Raw genomic sequence first — 24,647 nt, 5'->3', positions numbered from 1 at the left:
AATTCCCTCTGTCTCACATGATGGAAAGAGAAAAGATCTAGAGATAGAATGATTGACTGTGTGTGAGAGAGAGAGAGAAAAGAAGCAAGAGTTGGAGAGAATGAGAGAAATAGAGGGATAGAGGGAGAGAAGAGGAGAGAAAATGGAGAGGGAGGGAGAGAGAGGAGTGATAGTGATCAAGAAAGAGAGAGATGAGAGAGCTAGAGTGAGAGAAAGTTTGGAGAGAGAGGGACAAATAAGGAGAGAAAAATTAAGAAAGGAGAGAGTGAGAGATTGGAAGAGACAAAGAGACCATGCATGAGAAGAATAGGGGGAGGGGGACAAAGGGACAAGAAGAGAAAGAGAAGAGAAAGATATATATAGAGAGTAATATCTACATAGTGAGATAGACAAAGAGAGAAATATAGAGAGTAAATTTAGAGAGAAAGGGTTAGAAAGGGAGAGAGAGAGAGAGAGAAGAGATTGAGAGGGAGAGAAATAAAAAAATAAGAAAGGAAGAGAGATGGAGTACTAGTAGAGATGAGAGAAAAAAAATTAAGAGAGGGATAAAGAGAAGAGTGAGAGATAGTGAGTGATGGAGCAAGAGAAGAAAGGTAAAAGAGAGAGAGTGGGGAAGATGGAGAGAAGGAAAGTGAAAGAGAGAGTGTAGAAGGAATTGAAAGACTGCTAGAGTAAGAGAAGAGAATAAATAAAGGAGAGTGTTTGGGAGAGGTTTATGTAGAGAGAGAAGTGGTGAAAAGGAAGTGATGAAGGAGGGAGAGAGAAAGTGACCTAACTTAACTCTATATCACACATGTTGATGCACCCCTAGTGTACGCTATTTTTCTGTGTATTTTTTATCAATTTAAGTCCTCGATAATAGTGTCGAAAGTTTGACCAGTCCCAAACTTATGCAGTAATTTAGCTTTAAAAAATATGGCCAAAATCTTGACCCAATTTATATTAATTATTTAATGTGCAAAATCGAAAAGTTATATAAAATATATAAAATAGTTCACACACTAGAGGTTCTATGCAAGTACACGTATTGCTTCAAGTAATATAGAGTTTTCCTTAAAAACCCTACTATCAATCCCACAAAGAAGCACAGTAAGAAATCCCTAAGGGTAATTCTAGTCTACTACTATCAAGTCTTACTTTGGAAGATGGAAATTCTTCTGATAATTACATAAATCACATCATTTAAACTATAAAAATTAAAGTAAGAAAGACAATTTCAAATGGGTTTAAATGCTAACAGAAAAGTAACTAACAGAATTAAGTTTATTAATCTAATTTCTAAACTTAAAAGCTAAATTTACTAAGACTAAACAATATTTTGTAATGAAGAGTTTAAATTTAAGAAATCATCCTTCCCCTTTACAACAAGTATATGGATTGTGAAGAAATTAAAATCATTTGAAAATATATAAAAATAATTTTGTGTCAAGTAGGAACAATCCTATTCTTTACCCTCTTCCAAGTGCATAAGGAACATTGAATATCCAGAGTTTGGTCCAAAATTTCGTGGTTATGTTGGGAGTATACTGGCTGCCACTCTAGAGCTCCCACTACTCCCTCACCTGAGGGCTAACAATCTTGCATTAGTTTCCAATTAATTGGACAAAATTGGGAATTTTAATATGTCACCTTAAAATCTTTAATTCTGCATCCAACAAAATATGTTTCCCTATTTATTTGCACTCAACTCTATGGATGACATCCTCTCTCTTGGAATCAAATTTAATTATCACTATGTTATAGAAATCATAGCCCTTTTGGATCATATGTTTCTCAAAACATTTTAATATTTCAATTGGCTAGATTGAAAAGTAAATAAAGATCAGAGTTCAAATCATCACAATTTTTTACATTTAAAACCATATAAAACAAAAAAAAGATTCAACACAAAACCATATCTCAGAGTAGGAAGAAGGATAAAGAAGATAACTCATAATTCATGAGAAGGATAAGAAAAAACATGTATTTCATAATCTATAAATTCAATCTTCACATTTATCCATGTTAGGATTTCTCTCGAGGCAAACAATTTTTTTCGTAATGCTAACATCCATTCATGATGTGATCATGGCCTACTGTACCAACACTTCAGCCTTATCATCATGGGTAGCAACTCTATTGCTTTGATTGAATTTTTCCTCAATATCACCCATTCTTTTGTCAGTTCTCTCATATTCAACTTTGTGGAGTTCTCTTCCATTAGGTTTTAATCATTGTATTTGTTGGATATTGATCAACATCCATGATCCATTTCTCGGAAAAGCTTGCATTATGATACATCCATGTGATCACTCTGCTCAGGAAAACAAATCTTAATTCTCCTTCTACAGATGCTCCTTATGTAACGTCCGGTTTCTTTTTTAATCAAGGGAGAGGAATCGAAGACTCAAAGAGAGGGAAAAGAAATAAAGAGATGAGTAGGAGAGAAGAGGAAGTGAGGAAATGGGAAACCGAATAAAGAGGAGAAGCTAGGGAATTCAAAGAGATGAATTCATCTATAAAATCTCTAAATTCAAGTTGAGAGAAGACATCACAACTTACTTGAGAGTGAAACGTCGGTTGTGCTGCTAGGTTGAGACACGGCTTTGACTAAAGTTCTCGTGTCATGCAAAGGTAGAGAGGACATCGAGACGCTCTCGTAACGTCGTCAAGCTTCAAGCGAGGCAATATGAGCCATGAACAGAGGAAGGTCAGCCTTTAGTGCAAGTGATAGCATGAAGAGGGTGCTTGCATCTGTATAAAGAAGAGTGGAAGAATCAAGCTTGAGGTATTCGACCAAGCCAAGTCGTAGCTTGAGGAAGGATCATGATGAGCACATAAATGATATAGCTATATGTATTGTTTGTATGTGCATGGCTGACTATGACGGAGTCATCCCTTTATGATACTAACAAGGAAACACTAAGATAGTCGTGCACATAAATAAATAAAAATATTGATATTAAAATATCTTAATTGGTAATAAAATTGATATGTAACTGTCACTTTTAAAATTCATAATGTCTCTTATAAAACTCAAGTTCAAGTCCAGGTTTCCAGGTTAGACCCGAGTTGTAGTGGACTCATCAATCTAACTACTGCAAGAGAACATACAAGTCTAACCATAATAAGAAGTTAAGGAATCACCTCCCTCACGACACACAAAAATCCAATCAAACCACTAGCAATCCAAATATCTACCAATCATCAATCAAATTGATCAATCCACACTAAAGCAAATATAGTACAACTATAACAACCATGAGTCTCTAGCACACTAAATCAAACCACACTGATAATTATGGGTTGCCTCCCACAAAGGGCTTTGATTAACGTCATCAGCCCGACAAATGATTTCACCTAGATCAAAATTTTATTTAAGTAAACCTTGATCAATCACCCAATATTTTCTAGATTCAGGGAATCCTACAAAGTCCTAGAATTTAAAATTTTCTTTCAACTCTAGCTTTTCAGATTGATTCATATCATTGTTTCTCATATTTCTTTCTAGATCCAATATTCTTCTAGAAATTTTTCTCAATTTTCAAATTAATATCATCCTTAAACTTTATAAGAAATGGATCTTTATAAGATACTTCAAAATCTCCCAAATTTTAGATCAAATTCTCTCTAGATAATTCAAATTCTGGATCAAATTCTTCTAGGGTACTCTTTTGTTCAAGGTTATCTTTCAATTCTTCCCCTTGATACTGAGTAAAGGTATATGCGGTCTTTCTATGTTTATCTTATTTGAGGAAATAGGTTTTTCTAGTTCCTTAGGAATTTTTTTCCATTGGTCTTTCAATCCCCTTATCCTCATTTCTGAACTCAAAGCTCTTTTGAAACATATCCTTGAATTCTCTTCTAAATATTCATTCGATAATTTTAAATTACTCATCATTCATCTCCTTAGGGTTTATCTTAGGGTCACTATGTAAAATCTCTGGGGGGTAACTTTTAATTGCATTAATAATCTGCTCTAGTTAGTTTTCTATATTACTTATTGTGACCTCTTGATTTTCCAGCTCATTCTTCATTTGAATCACATTTTATTCTAACATTAATTCCTTCTCCTAATCATGTGGATTAGAGTTAAAATTATTATGAAAAGATAGTTAATTATTATAATAGCCATAATTTTTCCAAACACATATCTGATTAAATTGATTATCTTCCTAAAATTGGTCTTCTGCTCCTAAATTAATATTCCTATTAAAATTTAAATAATTATCCCAACTTGGGTTGTAATAATCAAAATAAAAATAAAGTATCTCATGGCCAGTTTCAATCCATTGTCCAAATGAATTTTTCTCAATAATTGGGGTTCCTTGAGGATATCTTTATATGTATTGATTCAACTTCCTCTCAATATCTGCAACCTGAGAAATTAAAATTCTAAGAATATCTTCTTGAAAATTTGCCACTCTCTTGGGGTTTACTCTTTCAAAACTACTAGCATTATAATCCAAATCTGAATATTCATTCTATCGTTCATCCGTCATTTCTACACTAAATTCATAGAGTCTTTTCAAATCTCTCCCAAAAGTTCTCCAAATCTGACTTATAAAACTCAAGGTCTATAGCTCCTGAACTATGCATACAAATCTAAAGACTTAACTAATGGGATAGATATCAAAAATAATAGATATCAAAAATAATTTTTGCAAAAATAATTTTTGTATTTTGGATTTTCCTTAAAATAAACACACAATAATTAAATACACTATATAATAATACTATAAATTCTAAACCTAAGTTTCACAGGTTTAACTAAAATTCTCCTAAAGTTATTACCGAAACTTCCCCGGCAATGACGCAAAAAAGATGAAGCGCCCCTGATGTGTGTTGTTTTTCTATGTGTTTTATGTCAATTTAATTCCCCGATAACAGTGCAAAAAACTTGACCTGTCCCAAACTTACACAGTAATTTAGCTTTAAAAAATATGGCTAAAATCTTGACCCAATTTATATTAAGTATTTATTTATATTAAGTATTTAACAATTTATATTAAGTATTTAATGTGCAAAATCGAAATATTATATAAAATATATAAAATAGTTCATACACTAGAGATTCTATGCCAGTGCACATATTGCTTAAAGTAATATAGGATTTTCTTTTAAAACCCCAGTAACAATCCCACGAAGAAGCACAGTAGGAAATCCATGAGGTTAATTCTAGTCTACTACTATCAAGCCTTAGATTGGAAAATGGGAACTCTTATGATAATAACATAATCAAAATATTTAAACTATAAAAATTAAAGTAAGAAAGACAAGTTCAAATGGGTTTAAAGAATGCTAACAGAAATGTAACTAAAAAATAAGTTTACTAAACTAATTTATAAACTTCAAAGCTAAATTTACTAAGACTAAACAAAGTTTTGTGTTGAGGAGTTAAAATTTAAGAAAACATCATTCCCCTTTACAATGAGCATATGGATTGTGAAGAAATTAAAATCATTTGAAGTTATATAAAAAATATTTTGTGCCAAGATAGAAACAATGCTATTCTATACCCTCTTTCAAGTGCATAAAAAACATTAACTAATCCAGAGTTTGGTTACTAATTCTGTGGTTATGTTGGGAGGATACCGACTGCCACTTCAGAAGAGTGAGAGACAAAGATAACAAAGAGATAAAGAGCATGATATGAGGAAAGAGTAATATCTTTGTTCTCTCTCTATCTACAATTTTTTCTCTTTATCTCAAACAAACACACTCTCTCTCTCATTCTAGCTCTCATACATTCTCATTCATAACTTTCTCTCACTTCTCTCCCTCCCTTTCATTTCTTCATCTCTCTTTTTTTCTCCTCTTCTTTGGACACTATCCTCTCTTTTTGTTTTCTATATTCTCTCCTCTTCTTTCACCTCCCTTCTCTCTTTGTTCCTTGATCTCTCCTAATCTTTTTTTTCCCTCCATCATGTGAGAGACAAAAATAGTGAAAAACAACAGGGTATAGAAAACAAAAGATAGGGAGAGAGTGATATCACCATTTTTTTCTATCTTCATCCCTCTCTCACTTTCTACTTCCTCACTTTTTACTACCTCCATATTTTCTCTCCCACAATCTTTGAATCTCTATCTTTCTTCCCTTTATATCATGTGAGAGTACAGGAGAGAGAGGGAGAGAATGAGAGAGAGTAAATATGGAGGGGAGAGAGACTTTGTGTGAGTTAGGAAGACAAAAGTGAGAGAAAAAAAGTGAGGTAGAATGAAACAAAGTTGATAGTGATGAAGAGAGTGAATTAAAGTTAGTAAGAGAAGTGGGAGAGCAATAGAGAATGAGGGTTGTGGAGGGAGAGAGAGATGGAGAGATGATGAGAGAATGATGACATCAAGAGTGAGAGTGAGAGGGAACGAGAAAGTAAGAAAAAGAGAATGAGATATTGATAGAGAGTGAGAAAGAATGCAGGAGAGAGAGAGAGAGAGAGAGAGAGAGCAAGGATGTGAAGGGAAGAGAGGAGGAGAGATATAACTGGATAGATTAAAGAAGATGAAGAGAGAGAGAGGGCTAGAGAGAGTGATTGAGGAAGACATAAGTGAGAGTGACAATGAGAGGTAGATAGAAAGGTGAGATAAAGAGATCGAAAATGGAGGGAAATGACTGAGGCTATCTCTTTCTTTGAATCTCCATCCATCTCTCATGCTTTCTCTCCTTCTTCCTTTCTCTCTTTCTCTCTCTTTTTTCTCTCCATCTCACTTAGTTTCTCTCACTCTTGTACTCTCTTTCTCTCTCTCTCACTATCTCCATCTCTTTTTGTCTTTTATTCTTATCTTTCTAGCTCTCCATCTCTCTTGCTTTCCCTCTTCTTCTAGCTCTCACCATCTTTCTCCCTCTACCTTCACACTTCTTTTTCTTTTACTCTCTTTTTGTCTCTCTCTTCCCTATCACTCGTCCCTCCCAATTTATCTCTCTGTGTCACTCCCTATCTATCTATGCCCCCTTTGTACCTTTCTCTTTCTTACAAACTTCCTTCTTTCCTTCAATGTTTTTGTCTCTCATTTTTTCTCTCATTCCCCATCCCTTCCACGCTCCCTCCTTATCTCTCACTCTCTCTTTCCTTATCTACCTAACTACTCTCACTTTCACTCATTTATCTCTCAATCTCTCCTCCGATTATCTCTTCTCTCTATCTTGTTCTCTCTCCCTCCCTCTTTATCCCACCATATCCCTCTTGTCCCTCTCTTGTGCCTCTCACATTCTCTTTCACAATCTCTCTCGCTCTCTCTCTTCTCTCACTCTCTCTTTCTTTCTAACTCTCACACTAGGTATCTCTCAGCCTCCATCTCCTTCTAGCTCTCCATCTCTTCCTCCACTTTCTAGTTTTCCCTCACTCTTGCTTACTCTTTTTCTCCCTCCCTCCCTCCCACCTTTCCCCCTTTGCCTCTCTCTTCTTTATCTCGGTTTATCATGCTCTCTAGATCTCTCTATCTTTTTCAATATCACTCTCCCTCTCTCTTTCTTTCTCTCTTATTCTCCCTTCTTCATCTCTCTATCACTTTCTCCCACCCTCCCCATCCTTCATTTTCCCTTTCCCTCTTTCTTTCTTTTCTCTTTCTCTCACTCTCCCTATCCACCTCCATCTACCTTTCTAATTCTTTATCTCTTTCTCTTTTATTCCTCTTTGGCTATCACTACCACCATCCTTCCATCTCTCTCTTGAGGCTCTTTCTGATGCAAAGGATATCATCGATGGCAATGACATGACTTCAAGAGAAGATTTAATGCAAGTTTAATGTGGGCCGATTACTAGATGTCATGCAAAGAGGGAGAAAGAAGCTCTTAATGGATTAGTCGAGGAGGCTTGGACTCAAGCTAATTTATGGGGATCTAAATAGAAAGAGCCACAAAGATTTGTTATCTTATTCCAATCCCAAGGATAAAGGAGTCATATTATTATGACTGGATATTTTGTATTTTTTATTGTGGTTTATAAATGGCTTGCATGCCAACTTGATGTAGTTTTTCATTTGTTTTAGAAGATTTTTTATCTTCTCTTTATTTGCTTGTAAGCTTTAGCCTAATATAGGCCTTATGTCAAATGAGAAAGGGACTTCTAATTCTTGCCAAAAGTAATCTTGCATTTGGGTTGTCTCCCATGGTTTCCTTAGGATTCCAAATGAACTCCAGGCCATCGCCTAAGGAGTTCTTTCCCGACTTATCAAGAAGATTTCTACCCCATTTGTGGTATCTTCCGTGGTATCTTCCATTGTACCAAGGTTCTTTCCTCAAGTCAAGCATAGGGTTGCGGTCTTATACCAACAGTTTTGTTTGCATTAAGCATTGGGTCAAGGTTTACTTCCATTTATCCATTTTACACAGGTTCTACATATAATTCGATTTGTTTCAGCCTTGGGACAGTTTTATTGTTTGATTTCTTGCATCTCGTTAGAATTTCCATCAATTATTTCTGGTTTTGACATAGTACATCCGATTTTATAATAAGAACATCAATCTCCACGATCCTGTCCTGCATATATGCACATCAGTTTGGTATTAAAACCTTAAAGTTCTTGAACACAAAATTTTCTTGTTGGGCTTTTATGCTCTTGTTGGATGTTTCTTTTTTTGTAGGTAATTAATGAGATTAGTTATTTTCTTGTTTCTTATGTCTCTGATTTTTATCAAGTAATCCAAATTGTTATTCATTTTGTAATTAATTCTTCAATTAGCTACTCTCATAATTATTCATAATTGTGTTCTTGTTAATATTCACATCATTATTGCTCATGTGATTGTCCTCGTTATTGTTCATATCATCTATTTTGTTTACTATCCAAATTGTCCAAATTAGTGTTCATGTTATTGTTCAAATCATCTACTTCTTGATATTCTTTATGTTAAATATTGTTCTTGATGTTAACTTTTTATTTTCATTTCTTGAAATATAAATCATCTTGATGTGATCTTGTTATTTTTATTTCTTTGTTGATATTCTTGTAGTTCTTGATATCATTTCTTGTACTTGTTATGATTGTGCGAATCAGTTTAGTAGTGCTTTTGTTTGATTCAAGATATCAAAATTTGTATTTCATTATCATCATCCTAATGTTTTGATTAGCATTTTGGATTTTTCTTATTTGTAGTAATTTAGAATTTGATTTGAGTTGTTAATTTCAAATTCTTGCTTAGCTACCTTCATTGTAAGTCCCCAATCATGTCTCAAACGAATTTTGAAGAAGAGGAAAGGCAACCTGCCATTCCTAATCTCCAATATTAAGCATTGGTGGGGGAGATGAAAAGAATGATGAGGGTTGAGTTAGATCAAATTCATGAAAGATTGGAATGGGTAGAGGGAGGAATCCAACAAAGACAGCCACAAAATGTTTCCAATAGGCTAAAAAAGAGAGTTTCACCGAGAAGAGTGAGAGGGGAGGATGAAGAATATTATGAGGCTGGATTTGATGAAGAGAATAATAGGGATTCATTTTTTTAGGGATTCATTTGTTGAGAGGAGGCGTTATGGTGGACAAGCTAGAGACATTAAGAATAGAGAAGATAACAACTTGACAGGTATTAAGATGTGCATTCCTTCTTTTCAAGGAAAAAAACAATGCTGAAGCCTATCTTGAATGGGAGAAGAAGTTGGAATTAGTGTTCGACTACCACAACTATTCCAAAAATATAGAAGGTGAAATTGGTCGCCATTGAATTTACTGATTATGCTATTATTTGGTGGGATCAATTAATGTTGAGCAGAATGAGAAATCAAGAATGTCCCATAGAAACATGGGAAGAAATGAAAGTTGTTATGAGGAAGTGATTTGTGCCAAGTCATTACTATCTATCGAGAGTTGTATCAAAGGCTTAGGCAAGGTAATCAAAGTGTGGAAGATTACTATCGGGAGATGGAGATTGTTATGATTCAAGCTAATGTAGAAGAGGATCGAGAAGCTACTATGGCTAGATTCTTAAATGGTTTAAGACTAGAAATTCAAGATAGAGTGGAAATGCAACATTATGTGGAGTTGGAGGACATGTTACATGTTGCAATCAAGTTAGAACAACAACTCAAGAGGACAGGTGGCCCGCATTTGTCAACTACCGTGGGTTCTCCATGGAAGCCAAATTTTTAGAAAAAAGAGGACAAACCAATTGCAAAGTCCAAACTTGAGCCAAGATAAGAGACAATCAACCAAGTAACTCAAGGGAAAATTGGCCCTTCCACTTCTAGAAATTGACATTAAATGTTTTAAATGTCAAGGCAGGGGTCATATAGCCAACCAATGTCCTAACAAAAGAATCATGATGATAAGGGACAATGGAGAGATTGAGACTAATGAAGCATTAGAAATTGACTCTATACCACCAATGGAAGACATTGAATGTGAAGAATATGCAGTAACAGAAGAATTGTTAGTCACAAGAAGGGCTTTAAGTATGCAGACCAAGGTTGATGAGGGAATTGAAAGAAAGAACATTTTTCATACTAGGTGTCATGCACAAAACAAGATATGTAGTATGATCATTGATGGAGGACGTTGTACTAATACTGCTAGCACTATTTTGGTTGAAAAACTAGGACTTCCAACCATCAAGCATTCCCGACCTTACAAGGTGCAATGGTTTAATGATAGTGGTGAGGTAAAGGCAAACAAGCAATTTTTGGTCTCATCTGCATCAGAAAATATGAAGATGAAGCCTTGTGTGATGTAGTACCAATGCAAGTAGGCCATTTGTTACTAGGCTGACCTGGCAAATTGACCGATGAGTTAAACATGATGCTTTCACAAATAAATACTCGTTTGAAGTCAATGATAGAATTATCTCTCTTTTGTCAATGACACCAAAGGAGGTCTATGAGGATCAAGTGAGATTGCAAAATGATTACTATCAAATGAAAAGGAGTGATCAACATAAAGAGGCTGACCCACGTGAGAAAAAGGAAGAAATGGAACAAGCAACCATTAAGAGAAAATACAAAAGAAAACAAAAGAATTTTTATGCAAAGGCAAGTGAGATCAAGAGAGCATTATTTTTAAACCAACCAATGATTGTACTTCTTTACAAAGAGGCATTCTTAAACACTAATGATTTCCCTACTTCTATTGTTTCTCTTTTGCAAGAGTTTCAAAATGTCTATCCTGAGGATATTCCACATGGTTTACCACCCATTCAGGGGATTGAGCTTCAAATTGATTTTATACCAAGAGCCACCATTCCAAACCGTCCAGCCTATAGAAGAAATCTCAAGGAGAAAAAAGAGTTACAAAGGCAGGATGGGGAACTAATAGAGAAGGGGTGTGTGAGAGAGAGCATGATTCCATGTTTTATTCCGGTAATTCTAGTTCCTAAGAAGGATGGGTCTTCGAGAATCTGTGTGGATTGTCGAGCCGTCAAGAAAGAGCGTCAGCAACCATCGAGAATATGTGTGGATTGCACCTATAAACTTTATTTTTTAGGACTTGTTGTGAGTGTGCAGGATAATGTGCTCTAACTTTTTCTCTCTCCCTTCTCCCTCTTTTATACATGAGTGGCCTAATCCCACTAGTATAAGCAATGTTTGTAGTTTTCATGGACTTGCTAGTTTCTACCGATGGTTTGTGAAAGACTTTAGTAACTTAGCTGCACCACTCACTGAATTAATCAAGAGGAATGTTGGGTTCAAGTAGGGGCGCAAGGAAATGCATTTCAATTGTTCAAGGAAAAACTTACCCACGCCCCTGTTTTGACTTTATCTGATTTTTCTAAAATATTTGAAATTCAATGTGATGCTTCAGGTGTTGGCAATGGTGCTTTTCTTATGCAGGATCAAAGACCAATTGCTAATTTTAGCAAAGAGTTGAGTGGGGCCACCTTAAACTATCCAACTTATGACAAGGAGATGTATGCATTGGTTAGAGGCTTGAAAACTTGGCAGCACTACCTTTGGCCTAAGGAGTTCGTGATTCACACTGATCATGTGTCATTGAAGCACTTGAAAGCTTAACACAAGATAAACAAAAGGCAAGATCATTAGGTGGAGTTCATTGAGGCATTTCCTTACGTCATTCAATACAAGCAATGTAAGGAAAATGTGGTTGCTGACGCCTTTCTTGAAGGTATGCATTACTATCTACTCTTGATGCAAAGTTACATGGTTTGAACAAATTAAAGATTTATACCTTAATGATGTTGATTTTTGTAATGAATATCAAGCTTTTGATAAAACTTATTGCGGTAAATTCTTTAAACATGATGGGTTTCTATTTCGAGAAAATAAGTTATGTGTGCCTAAGTTCTTTACGAGAATTGCTTGTACATGAATCTCATGGAGGGGAATTCATGGGACATTTTGGAGTTGCAAAGACTTTAGCTATTTTGCAGGAAAACTTCAATTGGCCACACATGAGGCGCGATGTCGAGAGGATTTGTGGTAGGTGTTTCACATGCCAACAAGCTGAATCTCGAGTGCAACCCCACAGTTTGTATACTCCTTTACCAATTCCTAATGCATCTTGGATTGATATTTCTGTGAACTTTGTGCTAGGTTTGCCTAGGAATAAATATGGTAGAGATTCAATTTTTGTGGTGGTGCATTGATTTTCCGAATGGCACATTGTATTTCATGTCACAAAACTGATGATGCTTTTAATATTGCAGATTTGCTCTTTAGGGAGATTATATGATTACATGGTATGCCTAGAATAATTGTTTCTGATAGAGATCCTAAGCTCTTGAGTTACTTTGGAAGATCTTGTCGTGTAAGTTAGGAACCAAATTGTTGTTTTCTACTACTTGTCACCCACAAACCGATGTTCAAACTGAAGTAGCAAACTGCAAACTGAAGTAGTAAATAGGACTTTGTCTAATTTGTTAAGGGCAATCACACAGAAAAATATCAAAACATGGGAAGATTGTTTATCACATGTTTGCTTATACTAGGGTTGTTCATTCTGCTACTAAATTTTTACCTTTTGAAATTGTTTATGGTTTTAATTCCTTATTGCCATTTGATTTAACTCCACTACATGTTTCTGAGCATGTTAACTTGGATGGTAATAAAAAGGTTGAGTTTGTAAAGCGGATACATGAGAAGGCATGGCTGAATATTTAACAAAGAACAAAGTAATATGAAAAACATGCCAACAAGGGGCGACACAAAATGATCTTCAAACCTAGAGTATGGGTCTGGTTACACTTGAGAAAGGAAATATTTCCAAAACAAAGGCATTCCGAACTATTTCCAAGAGGAGATGGTCCTTGGATCCAATTACTTGAGCATATCAACGATAATGCCTGCAAGCTGGATCTACCACGTAAGTATAAGAGTAATGTGAGTGTCACTTTCAATGTTACTGATTTAAGTTCTTTTGATGCAAGCACTGACTTGAGGACAAATCCTTTTCAAGAGGAGGGGAATGATGCAAATGATATCATGGATGACAATGACATGACTTCAAGGGAAGATTTAATGCAAGTTTCATGTGGGCCAATTACTAGATGTTGCGCAAAGAGGGTGAAAGCCCCTCTAGATGGTTTAGTCCAAGAGGCTTGGACTCAAGCCAATTCATGAGGATTTAAGGAGAAAAATCCAGAAAGATTTGTCAACTTATTCCAAGCCCAAGGATAAAGGAGTCATATTATTATGGCTGGATATTTTGTATTTTTTATTGTGGTTTAATAATGGCTTGCATGTCAACTTGATGTAGTTTTTCATTTATTTTAGAAAATATTTTATCTTCTCTTTTATTAGCTTGTATGTAGGTCTTATGTCAAATGAGAAAGGAACTTCTGATTCTTGCTAAAAAAAAAACTTGCATTTGGGTTGTCTCCCACGATTTCATTAGGATTCCAAAGGAACTCTAGGACATTGCCTAAGGAGCTCTTTCTCGACTTATCAAGCTTTATCAAGCGGATTTCCACCCCGTTTGTGGTGTCTTCCATTGTACTAAGGTTCTTTCCTCACGTCAAGCATAAGGTTGCGGTCTTATACCAACGTTCTTCTTTGTGTTGAGCATTGGGTCATGTTTTACCTCCATTCATCCATTTTACCGCAGGTTCTACATATAATTCGGTTTGTTTCAGCCTTGGGACAGTTTTATTGTTTGGTTTCTTGCATCTCATTAGAATTTCCATCAATTATTTTTGGTTTTCGCATAGCACATCCGATTTTCTAATAATAACATCAATCCCAACAATCTTGTCTTGCATATATGCACATCAGTTTCTCAATCTGTCCATTTTTTCCATTCCTCTCTCACTCCCACTCTGTCGATCTCCCCATCCTTTTATCTCATATGTTCCCTCCATCTTTCTTTCCTCCATCTTTCTTTCCTCATATCTTTTTGAGAGAGAAAGAATATAGGAAGATAGAGCACGGGAGGGAGGGAAGGAGGAGGAGAGTAAGGTTAGGGACGAGGAGAGAACAACTTGTTGATAATTTGAAAAAAAAGAGGGAAGGAGCATGAGAGAGAATGAGTGAGAGAGGGAGAATAGAGAGAGAGAGAGAATAAAGAGATATTAAGAGATTGAGAGAGAGGAGAGCAAGAGGGATGGATAGTGATGATGGAGGGAGGGAGCATGATTGAAAGAGGGAGGGAATTAGGGCGCATGAGTGAAAATAGGAGTGCAAGAGAGGGAGGGATAGTTTAAGAGAAGGTTGATTCTTTATCTTTTATCGCTCTCTCCCTCCATATGTCAATTGCCATCTGTCCTTCTATCTCACTCTCCTTCTCTCTTTCTCTTACTCTTTCTATCACTTTCATATACTTTCTTGATCTCTCTCTATTGCTATATCTCTTTTACTTTAAAATAACCCTAAAAAAACTAAGTGGCATGTGTTAGAATCTGTAAAACCTTGGCACAGTGAAGCTTGTGCCAATCCTTATTATAGCATTAAGACCAATATCGGGTCGTTCATCCAAAAAGATGACTTGCCATTAAGACAAATTAGGCCATGATCGTGCAAATGCCATCAAAGCTGATTGGACTACAATCATCAAGGTTCCATTAAGGAAGACTGGGCTACGATCATAAGGATGCCATCATAGTTGATCAATCCACGATCATGGAAGAATGTACAATGAACTGTAAAGAATCAAAACCAAATATCAAGAAGACTGTCATGACTTAACCACTCTGATAACATATAAGAGACAACATCAAATGTCAAATGATAATCAAAGATTATCAACAGAAAGGACAAATAAATCTTCGTGGGCATGTGTCCTACACATGCCCGAGGTGAAGTGCCCATGCAAGTTTTGATGCATGAAAATTCTACAATTAAGTATAAATGCAATTAATTGTTGTCAAATGGGGTACAAAGCACCCAGTAAGGTTTTACACCTTTGTCATATGTAATGTGTCATGCAAATGGATTAACTACGTCGGGTGCAAGACACCACGGGGGTAATTACTCTTTTGCCTGAACGACAACTAAACATGTATATGTAAAAGGGAAACCACAATATGCAATTAATTATACAAATGTGCAGTAAAGTACACAAATGGATAGCATAGGAATGCTTCATGAAAAATTAACTATGTTTCTCATGCGAGGCTCGACAAGGATCGTTTTAGATATCATGAAACATCAAGACAAACATGACAATGAGCACATCAAAATATAGATTTTTAAGCACTCGGGCCATTGGCATAAGCCTAAATAGGGCACCCAAAAAGGGTAAACACATGCATATGAAGCTAAGTTGGAAGCTAGCACAAAACCCATAAATAAAAAGATGGACAACAAGCATAAGAAGAAAAATCATCATTCATAACAAAATAACAGAAGCTAAAATAACTTTTCATGCAATGTAGGTTGGCCATCAAGCCACAAAAATAATTTTACAAGCATATGATTAATTAGCATCAAGCTGCTATCATTTTTAAATGCAAAGAATGCGAAGCATTAAAAGAAAAATATTTTCACAATCATATGAGAAGTCAACATCAATCTAAAACCATTTTTACATGCAATATATGATAAGCACAAAGCTGAGAAAATATTTTGCATGATTTTAAGAAATTACTCTCAAGTTAAAAATAATTTTCACAAGCACATATAAAAATGGAAATCAAGCCATTGTGTTTTTGCACAGTCAATATGAGTGATAGAGAGATGGAGAGAAAGATGGTGAGATCATGAGAGTGAGCAGGGAGAGAGCCTGAGTGAGAGAGGGAGAGAAAAGTGAATGTTAGAGAGATAGGGAGGGAGAAGAGTAAGATGGGAGGGATAGAGAGGTAGAAAGAGAGATAAATAATGTGTAAGAGAGAGTGAGTGAATGAGAGATTAGAAGAGAATGAGAGACAATTAATCTAAGAGTGAAAGCATTGGGGATGTTAAAGTGGGGATGAGAGAGTGAGTGATGAGTGGGTGGAAGAAAGGGAGGGAGAAGAGTGTGAGAGAGCGCTAAAGAGAAAGAGAGGGAGCTAAACATATAGAGAGATTTCTGCCTCTTCATTTGCTTGTGAACCTTCTCTCACCATCCACTCCCCTTCCCTCTCTCTCACTCTTTGAAGGGAGAGAGAGAGTGCTAGAGAGAGAACAAGAGAGAAAGGGAGAAAGAGAGACATAGAAGTTGAGGGTGAGAGAGTGGAAAAGATGTTAGGAAGAACTAAGGGATAGATAGAGAGGAATTTGTCAAGAGAGACAGAGAGACTTAAAGCATAGCCTTCTCTCTCACTTCCCTCTCTCATTATCCTTCTTACTCTATCTCCCACCCTTACTCGCCCTCTCTCTTACTCTCCCCTACTCCAACTCTCTCACACACTCTCTCCACTCTCTCTCTATCTTCTTTCTCTATCTCTCCCTGACTCTCCCTCCTCCCTTACTCCATCTCTCTCCCTTTGTTTCTCTCTTTCTTGCTCTCTCTTTCACCCTCCCTCTCACCCACTCTTTCTCTAATGCTCCATTTTTGTCTTCTCTTTTATCCCACACTCTCCATCAAATGTCTCTCCCACTTTTTTTTTCATTTAGATAGACAGAGAGATAGAGAGACAACTCCCTCTCTCATCGTCCCTCCATTCCCATGTCCCCCTTTTTCCCTTGCTCTCATTGCTCTCTCTATCTTCTCTTACTTTAAATCTCTCCCATAAAAACTCACTTGCACTCTTGCACTCTACCTCACACACACTTATACATACACATACACACACTCTCTCTGATTTTCTCTCTCACCCTCCCTCCCTCTCCCTATTCTCTATCTCGACCCTCTCTCTACCTACCTTATTCCCTTTCCCACCCCCTCTCTCTATCTCTCACTTTATCTCTCTATCTCCAGCTTTGTCTCCTTCTTAGCCTCCCTTCTTTTTTAAATCTCTCCCACTCCAAATCTTTCTCGTACTCTCTCTCTTTCTCTTCTAATCTCTCACCCTCCCTTTTATTTCTCTCTAAATTTTTTTCTCTCCCTCTCTTTCTCTAGCTCCCTCCCTCCTCCATCCTTCCCTCCCTAATGAGAGAGGGTGTATGAGACAGAAACATATAGAGCTCTCATGTGTCATGTATCTCATGCTCTCTTTCTTGTAATCTCTCATTCTCTTCACCTCTTTGTCTCTCTCTCTCTTTGTCACTCTTCTATTAAGTGAAAGGAAAATAGAGATATCAAGGGTGAGAGAAGCAAGAAAGTGAGAGAGAGGAAGGGAGAGAGAAAAATAAGAGATTAGATAATGAATGATGGAGAGAGAGAAAGTAAAGAAAGAGAGTGAGATTGGAAGGTAGTGTTAAGAGGGAAAAAGATAGATAGTGAGATTGAGCGATAGAGATTGAGAGAGAGATTGTGAGAGGGAGAGAGAATAGATAGAGATAGGGTGAGCTAGAGATCGAGAAAGAGAGACATGTTGATAGTTTGAGAGAGAGATAAAGAGAGAATCAAGATAGAGAGTGATATCTCAATTCACTTTCTACCTCTCCAGCCTCCCCTCTCTCTCTCCTTCTTCCATGTTCTCTCTATTTTTTCACACAATCTCTCTACATTTATCTAACTCTACCCTTCTCCTTCTTTTCCCCTCGCTCCCTCCCTCCTCCATCACTTTTATGTCTTTCTCTATCTCTCTTGCTACCCCTTAATCTCTTCTTCTCTTTCTTTGTGATCTCTCACACTCTCTCTAACTCCTCACTTTGTCTCCTCTTTATTGATTTATCAACCTATCTCCTCACTCTATTTCTCTCTACTTAGATGCTTTCTCCTTCTTTATCTCCCTTCCTCTCTTTTTATTCTCTCTTTCTTCTGATCTCTCAGTAGAAAAAAGAGAGGAGAAGGATAGAGAGCTAGAGATAGGTAGAGAGCAAGAGACAAATTGAGGAAGATAGAAAAAGCGAGAAAAAGATGAGGGAGAGAGAGATCCAAAGTGAGAGAGAGTGAGAGAAAGATGGGGAGGGAGAGAGAAATCTAGAGAGCGAGAGAGTGGGAGTGATAACAAGAGAGGGAGAGATAGAAAGAGAGACAGGTTGATCCCCCATATCTCTCTTACACTCTCCATATCAATTTTTCTCTATTATGTGAGAGAGTTGGAGATAATAGAAATGAGAGAGTGAGTAAGAAAGAGAGATAGTAGTGGGTAGAGTTTTCAAGAGAGAGAGGAAGATATATAGAGAGAGTGAGAGAGATGTAGAGTTTTAAAGAGAGAGAGTGAGAGAGAATGAGAGATACAAGGTAGAGAGTGAAAGAAGAAGAGTGGGAAAGAACGAGGGGAGAGAGAGATATCAAGAGTGAGGGAGAGGGAGAGGGGGAGAGTGAAAGAGAATGAGAATAAAAAGATATATTGATTGAGTGGGAGAAAGATAAAGGAACAAAAATATTTGGAGGGATGGTCTCTTTTTTTCTTTTAAGTAGAGAACGGGAGCGAGGTGAGACAGAGATATAGGGAGGGAGAGGTAGAGGGAGAGAGAAGAGAGATAGGAAATAGATGAAGAGAAAGATATGAAGAGTGAGAGAGATGGATCGAGATAGAGAGAGAGAAAGTGTGATCAGAAGAGAGAGATTGAGAGTGAGATTTAAAAGTGAGGAATAAAAAGAGATAGAGAAAGAAAGAGCGAGGTAGAGATAGGTAAAATGTGAGTGGGAGGGAGGGAGCAAGAGTGATAGAGTGAGAGAAAAGGGGGAATGACATAGAATGAGAGTGATAGAGATAAAAAGAGAAGTACGAGAGGGAGAGAAAATGGGAGCATGAGAGAGAATGAGTGAGAGATAGAGAGCGAGGGTGAGATAAAATTATGAGAAAGAGAAATTGAGAGAGCAAGAGTGAGAGAGAAGCGAGGGAGGGAGAGAGAAGAAGAGAGCATGAGAGAGATTAAGTATGAGGGATAGAGAGAGGGAGGGAGAGATGCAGTGTGAGAACTATTGAAGAGAGAGGGGAGCCACAACGGGAGGTAGAAAAAAATTTTCTCTTGCTTCTCTATCCCTCTCTCTCGCACTCTTTCTCTTTTCGCTCCCGCTAGAGAGCAACTTTACTCATTCTCTAACATTCCCCCTGCCCTCTCTCTCGCTATTTTCTATCTCTCAATCAAGCTCTCTCTTACACTCTCTCACTTTCTCTCACCGTCCCTCCATATCTCTCTCCTTCTTGGTTCTCTCACTCTATCTCTTTATATCTCTCTTCCTCTCTCTTGCTTTCTCTCACTCTTCATCCCTCTCTTCCCCCTCTCTCTTTCTCGCTTCTCTTTCTCCCTTTACCTCTATCTCTTTTTCTCTCTTACTATCTCTCTATTTTTTTCTCACTCTCACTCCCTCCCTCTCATTGTCTCTCATTATTTCTCCACTTTATCTTTCTCTTGCCCTTTTTTCTCTTGCTCATGATCTTTCGCCATCATAATCACTCTCTCTTTTGCTCTTTTTATCTCTCATTTTCTCTCTCATTGCCTCTCTCACTCACTCTCTCCATCTCATGTTCTCTCTCATTTATTCTCTTCCTCCCTCCATCCTACCATCCTTCTCTAGCACACCTACTCTTCTCTCTCTTTTGATTTTTCTCTTTCTCCCTCTAACTTTCTTTCTCTCTCCTGTATCTCACCCCTTCTATCTCTTCTCACTCTCTATCTCTCTCTCACTCTCATTAGAAGGGTGAGAAAGTGGAAAGGATAGAGCCTATCTCATTTTGATCTCTCACTCTTTTGCTTTGTCTCTCTCTCACTTTCCTTCCGTCTCTCTATCTCCCTCTCTCCCTATCCAAATTTCTTCCTCTTACCTCACTCTCCACATCTCTTACGATCTTTATTATTATTCTCCTTCTTCTCTATCTCTTTATATCACTCTCTTTCTCTCATTCTCTCTACCACACTCTCTATCTCTCTCTAGCTCATCGATCTCTCACTCTCTCTATCACTTGTATCTCTCTTGGTCACATTCTACCTTACTCTACATTTCCCTCTCACCGAGTCATTTCTCTCTCCCCTTAATTACAATCCCCTAGTTTCATTCTCTCATTCTCTCATTCTCTCTCACTCTCTCTCTAGCACCATCCATCCCTTTCTCCCTCTCCTGCTCCCTCTCCCTCCCTCATTATCTCACTATCATTCTCTCTCATACTCCATCCATATCTTTAGTTATTCTCCCCCATGTATTTATATCTTTCTTTCTCCCTCTCCCAACTCTCTACCTCATACTCTCACTCTGCTCAACTTTTCTTTTTTTACTCTCCCCTCCCTCCCACCATCTATTTTAAACCCTCCTATTATTTCAAAGCTTCCCTATCTCTCACATCTTTATCACTGTCTTTATCTCTTTCTTTCACATTACCATTTTCCCTCTCTCACATTATCTCCTGCTCTGCTTCTCCCACTCCATTTATCTCTCCTCTCCCTTGATAGTACAAGAGAGAGAGAGAGAGTGGAGTGAGTGAAAGAAAGAGAGTGTGAGAGAAAGAATGAGTGATAAAAGAAGTATGAGAGATTGACTCTTAGAGAGAGTAAGTGACATAGAGGTTGCAATCACTATTGATGTATTGCTCTATTTGTTCTCTCTCTCACTCTACAAAGCTCACTTTCTCTCTTACTATAGAGGTAAGGAGAGGGAGGTAAAGAGAAAGAGTGCGATAGAGTGAAAGAAAGAGAGGGAAGGATGGAGATATCTAGAGTGAGAAAAGAGAGAGACAGGTTTGTCCTCTCTCTCTCGTGCTAGCCTTCTCTCTTATTCTGGTCTCAATCTTTCTCACTCTCACTCTATTACACTCTTTATATCTCCCTCTCTCTTTCTGACTCTATTCTCTCTCTTGTTCTCTCCCTCTCTCACTCTCATTATAAGAGACAATTTACACTAATGTAAGCAAAAGCGAGAGAGAGAGAGAGAGGAGATGAGTGAGAGTGACAATAACAACAAAACCATAATCCCACAACGTGGGGTCGGCTAGATGAATCATTTTCTTCCAATGAATCCTATTTAGTGCCATATTTTTATTTAGTTCTAGTAAATTAAGATCATTTTTTATATAATAAGCCCAAGTCTTCCAAGGTATACCTCTGCCTTTTTAACACAAGTCAAATATAAAACTCCTGCTCTCCTAAACAGATCCCTCTCTGTCTCTTTAGCTTCCCTTCTTGCTCACCCTCTATATTCCCTCACCTCCACTCTCTCCTTCTCTCTCTCTTTCTCTCTATTTTTCTCTCTCTCGCTTTATCTCTCTATCTCACTCTCCTCTCACCCCACATTTTCTCTATATCTCTTACTACATCCCTCCATCTCTATCTCTCCTACACTTCTCCCTTTCTCTCTGGATCTCTTGCTCTCTTTATCTCTCTCCCTCACTTTCTCTTCACTTAGTCTCTCTCTCTCTCTCTCTCTCTCTCTCTCTCTCTCGGATGCCTCTCTCCCTCACTTCCTCTCCCTCCTTTTCTCTATCTCTTATTTTTTCTTCTATTCAATGGAACTCCGAGTTGCCAGCTTATATATATGTATATATAATATAAATATGCGGGATGGGAGCGGCGGCTAGGTTAAGCTCTGGCATTCATGACAATTTTGCTTTCCTCCTTTGCTGGTGAGATCTTTCCCTTACTTTTCTTTGTTTCTCTTCATGTTCTTAGCCATGCCTTCGGTTTCTCGTTCGTTTGTTGACAATGTTTTAGATGGGGGTGGTGGTCGGCCGCTCCCTCCACTGATTTTTTTCGCAAAGTTTTCATGATACTCTTATAATTGGAGGAGATTATACTCTTATCAAGAAATTGGGGAGAAAGAATGGGAAACTTGTGCTTTATGTGACTGAGGATGAAACTTCCATACTTGCATCTTCTTGTCGTCTGGTCCTAGTTGGTAAATTTACTAATGGTATTACAAAGGTTGAGTTGATCAAGAGAGAATTTGAAATGTTAAAATTAAAAGGTTGGTGGAAGGTTGGTATCATAGATGGTAAACATATCTTTATACAATTAGCCAATGATAAGGACTACACACAGCTTTTTGCTAAAAGGTTCATGTGGGTAGAGAATAGCATGATGAAATTTAGGAAATGATCTATTAATTTTGACCCTAAAGCTGAATTGCCAATTATTCCGGTATGGATACGTTTTCTGGGGCTTAAACTACATCTTTTTAATCACGAGATACTTTTTTCGCTTGCTGCTGCTTACAAAAAGCCTTTAAAAATAGATCATGCTACATTTATCGAGACCTTCTGAAGCACGTATTTTTGTTGAACGAGACATTACACAACCATTTTGTAATGAAATATGGATATGATCGCAACACCAGGTTATTGGAAGCCTATTGAAATCAAAAGGCATTCGCGTTACTACACTCACTGTTCTATGTTTGACCATCAAACCACTTCTTGTTTTTGTTTGAATCCATAACTCAAGAAGACTCACAATGCAACACATATTATATCACCTGTTATCAACACAAATGTTGATTATCCTAATGTCCCACCTAGTGTTGAAAATGTGGTCGATGCAGTTGGAAATCTTGCTATTAACAATGCCATCTCTAATTTGCAATCTTTTGAAATAGGAGTTATACACAATTGTAATGAGGTCATCCCACAACAAATGAATATTAATGAAGGTCAAGAAGGAACTGATATCTTACATTCTTGCACGAATGTTAATCTTCAATAATTGCAAATTAATGAAGATGTTGTGTTGTCTGAAAATTCAAATGAGCACGATGCTAATGTGGTTTTTGAGGAGCATGTGGAAACAACAATGCTTGTGGGGCACACTACTGATAACGGACACTTCCCTTCCCCTTGTACTTTGGTTCATCCTCCTATAGTTGGAACTCTTTCTGATATCGTTGATATAAATACTTCTTTATCAAATGCTACTATAACATTGGAAAATGAGTGGCAGATACAAAAGCATTCTCAAAAAAAGGCTAAACGTAATATTAAGCTATCTAGGCTTAATGCAAGTAACATCATTCAGGAAGGAACTTATCACTCTGATGGGGAATAGTTGATCAACTCTACTAGATCTTTTAGAAGGGTTGGCTCATGTCATCATGTTTAATATCATGGTATGGAGTATTTGGGGAGTGGTGGACCCTAACACCCTTAATATTCTTGAAAATCATTGTAGGGTCCACAAATTACACATTTTTTCTATTTTGGAACCATTGGTTCATGTTAATAAACACATAATCCTTAATAAATTCAAAGGTTATCATTCTCACAGCAATGTCAACAACAAAATTTGTGTTATTTGGAAGCCCACGGTCACTCATTCCATTATAGAAGATTAGGAACAATATATCCTTTCTCAAATAAGTTTTGAAGGCTTTCAGGGGCGGGGCACTTTTGTTTACTCTTGTTCTCATTTACATGAAATAAATCTGCTTTGGCAAAAAATTGAGTTCATGGGAAGCATCATTAATGAGAATTGGTTTGTACGTGGGGACTTTAATATGATCATGAAGCCTATGAAAAGTAAAGAAGGTGGTAGAGTTGAGTCTGCTTTTATTAATAGTTTCTAACTCTATTTCTAATGCAGGTCTCTATGACTTGGGATATTTTGGATCTCCTTAAGGGATTGGATCGGTTTTTGGATAATTCTATTTTTATAAGTCATTTTCCTATTGTGAAGGTTCAACATTTGAGTCATGTCACCTCTTATCATAATCCTATTTTGCTCACTTTGGCATTTACTGTTAAACCGACCATATTTCATTTTAAATAATGTTTGGACTTCTCATGATACTAATCTTAATTTGGTGACTCAAGTTTGGAAATTTGATGGAGTTGGGACTCCATGGTCTGTTTTGTGGCAATTACATAAGTAGAGGGCTGTTCATTCCATTAGAGAGTATGAGAAAGAAAGGTTTTCTCTTGCTCTCTCTCTATTTATATCTCTTTCTATGTTTCAAAATACCATTCTACCACTTCTCACTCTTGGTCACCTAGAGAGAAAAAGCATGAGAGACTTATGGAGAGTATGAGAGTTTGAGAGATTGGGGAGAACGAGGGAGAAAGATAAAGAGAGTTAGGAAGCCTTAGAGAAGAGAAATAAACAATAAGAGAGAAACAGAAAGAGTGATATCTCCATTTTCTTCTCTTTTTCTCCTTCTTTCTCTCCCTCTCTATCTCTCTCTTCTTTCATTTAAGCTCCATACTATCTCTTTCCCATCTTCCATTCTATGATCTGTCCCTCTCTCTCTCTCTCTCTCTCTCTCTCTCTCTCTCTCTCTCTCTCTCTCTCTCTCTTTCTCTTCTCTCAAGCTCCCTCCCACACTCACTCTTTCTCTCACTCTCTCCTTCTCTCTCATAATATCTTCCTTTATATCTCTTTAACTCTCACTCATACCATCTA

The 24,647-nt window shown here is 37.1% G+C and overlaps 1 pseudogene; it reads left to right on the top strand.

Annotated features, from left to right (window-relative positions):
- Positions 1-23,297, top strand: part of LOC110038666 — a 95,589-nt pseudogene extending 72,292 nt beyond the window's left edge.
- Positions 23,298-24,647: the final 1,350 nt, after the last annotated feature.

Source organism: Phalaenopsis equestris, unplaced genomic scaffold (assembly GCF_001263595.1).
Source record: "Phalaenopsis equestris unplaced genomic scaffold, ASM126359v1 Scaffold233437, whole genome shotgun sequence".
Classification (NCBI taxonomy): Eukaryota; Viridiplantae; Streptophyta; class Magnoliopsida; order Asparagales; family Orchidaceae; genus Phalaenopsis; species Phalaenopsis equestris.
This window is presented reverse-complemented; position numbering and strand designations above follow the sequence as displayed.